The sequence below is a fragment of the Formica exsecta genome, unplaced genomic scaffold (genome assembly GCF_003651465.1).
Source record: "Formica exsecta isolate Colony F162 unplaced genomic scaffold, ASM365146v1 scaffold268, whole genome shotgun sequence".
In the NCBI taxonomy this organism is placed as follows: domain Eukaryota; kingdom Metazoa; phylum Arthropoda; class Insecta; order Hymenoptera; family Formicidae; genus Formica; species Formica exsecta.
Window position 1 is genome coordinate 98474 of NW_021849945.1, and position 2366 is coordinate 100839.

At 42.3% G+C, this 2366-nt stretch overlaps 1 pseudogene; it reads left to right on the plus strand.

The window, feature by feature from the left end:
* LOC115237041 overlaps window positions 1-2366 on the plus strand; it is a 6444-nt pseudogene that overhangs the window by 792 nt on the left and 3286 nt on the right.

Below are 2366 nucleotides of genomic sequence, written 5' to 3' on the forward strand. Positions count from 1 at the left end.
TAGCGGATATCTTGACGTGCGCGTGTCTGTGAGTCGAGTTTCGGTCGCGAGACTCACTCCCCGATCTTTCGTAACTTATCTCTGTCGACTACGTGGCTTTACTTTAATAGCTGCCCGTAAGGTTGTCCGGTATGATTAGCGATATTAACTGCCCGGTAATACTTTTGGTATTGAGACTGCCCGCCGCTTATTAGCGATGGGTTTTTTTATTGTCCCCTTGGTTTCCCGGGAGGGGATTGCTTCGCCTGATCGCAATCAGGACCATGTGTGGTCGTGTCGCTCGATTTTGGTGGCAAGATCCGGATGCAAGCTAAGGAGTTCTAAGTAGGACTTCTTTGCTTGCATTTTCGCAATTTCCTTATTCCTTTTTATTTCGCTTTTAAGTAGGACTTCTACGTTGCATTTTCGCAATTTCCTACTTCCAGTTGCCTTGATTTCCGCGTTTTTGCAATGAAGTGATTGCGCGGTCGCTCGGGCTTCGCGCGTGGCTCGCCTTGTCAGCGCTTCGCTCGGTCAACGCTCGTAACGTGATCTGTGTTCGCGTTACACGTTGAGTAATGATTTAAAATAATATATATCTAAAATAATTTATATCTAGTACTTCGTGTATAGCCTTTTCGGGCTATAACAAACGGCTGAAAAAAACTACTTTTAAGGATTGTCTTTTCTAGTAAATAATTGTTTTTTTGTCAAATCGCGTTATCAACATCACAAAGTACATAATTTGAATTACCTTTTGTGAAATTTTTGTTAAAAAATCTTAATATTTATAACTACCATAGCCAATAGTGTGAGCCGCCCAAAAAAAAACGGGCGCGCGCGTAGCGGGCCAACAAAAGTTCTGAAACATAAAGAACAAATATTTTCTTAAAATATAAGACAATAGCTTCAGTTGCACGTATGGGTTAAAAAAAATTGTCACAAAATGGCGGACTTTTGAAGAAAAAAGTTTCTAAATCGGTAAGAAATTGACCTTTGGTTTCTAATATTACAAAAAAACAAATTATTCAATCGAAAATTCCATACGTGCAACTGAAGCTATTGTCTTATATTTTAAGAAAACCCTTGTTTTTTTTGTTTTGGAGCTTTTGTTGCCCCGCTACGCGTGCGCCCATTTTTTTTTAAGGCGGCTCACACTATTGGCTATTGTAGCTATAAATATTAATATTCTTTAACGAAAATTTCACAAAAGGTAGGTAAAATTATGTACTTTGTGATGTTAATAACGCGATTTGGAAAAAAAAAATTATTTACCAAAAAAAAATCTTTAAAAATAGTATTTTTTTTAGGGAGGGGCTCACTTGCGCACAGTACAATTGGACACGTTGCAATTGCACACTGTGATATTAGACACATAAAGATGCGCACCCCCAATCGAACGGTGCGCAAGGGATCGTCCCGATTGCGCACATTACCGATCGGACACGACAATATTTCCCGATCGGACACAGACCCGATCGGACACATGTCCGATCGGACACAGTCCCGATATCAGAAATATATAGGTTTGGGTTAGGTTATATCTTGTGGAAGTGGAGCCCCCCCGTAGGGGGGGGGCGGAACATACTGCCTTCACGCATATACTTTTTAATGCGTAGTAAGGTTCCACATAGGTTTACAACTTTGCACGCGATGCGAGGTTCAACGCAAACCTATGTGTCTAGTTTTTTGATAGTGGAGCCCCCCCGTAGGGGGGGGGCGGAACATACTGCCTTCACGCATATACTTTTTAATGCGTAGTAAGGTTCCACATAGGTTTACAACTTTCCACGCGAAGCGAGGTTCAACGCAAACCTATGTGTCTAGTTTTTTGATAGTGGAGTCCCCCGTAGGGGGGGCGAAACATACTGCCTCCACGAATATACTTTTTAATGCGAAGTAAGGTTCCACATAGGTTTACAACTTTCCACGCGAAGCGAGGTTCAACGCAAACCTATGTGTCTAGTTTTTTGATAGTGGAGTCCCCCGTAGGGGGGGCGAAACATACTGCCTCCACGAATATACTTTTTAATGCGAAGTAAGGTTCCACATAGGTTTACAACTTTCCACGCGAAGCGAGGTTCAACGCAAACCTATGTGTCTAGTTTTTTGATAGTGGAGTCCCCCGTAGGGGGGGCGAAACATACTGCCTCCACGAATATACTTTTTAATGCGAAGTAAGGTTCCACATAGGTTTACAACTTTCCACGCGAAGCGAGGTTCAACGCAAACCTATGTGTCTAGTTTTTTGATAGTGGAGTCCCCCGTAGGGGGGGCGAAACATACTGCCTCCACGAATATACTTTTTAATGCGAAGTAAGGTTCCACATAGGTTTACAACTTTCCACGCGAAGCGAGGTTCAACGCAAACCTATGTGTCTAGTTTT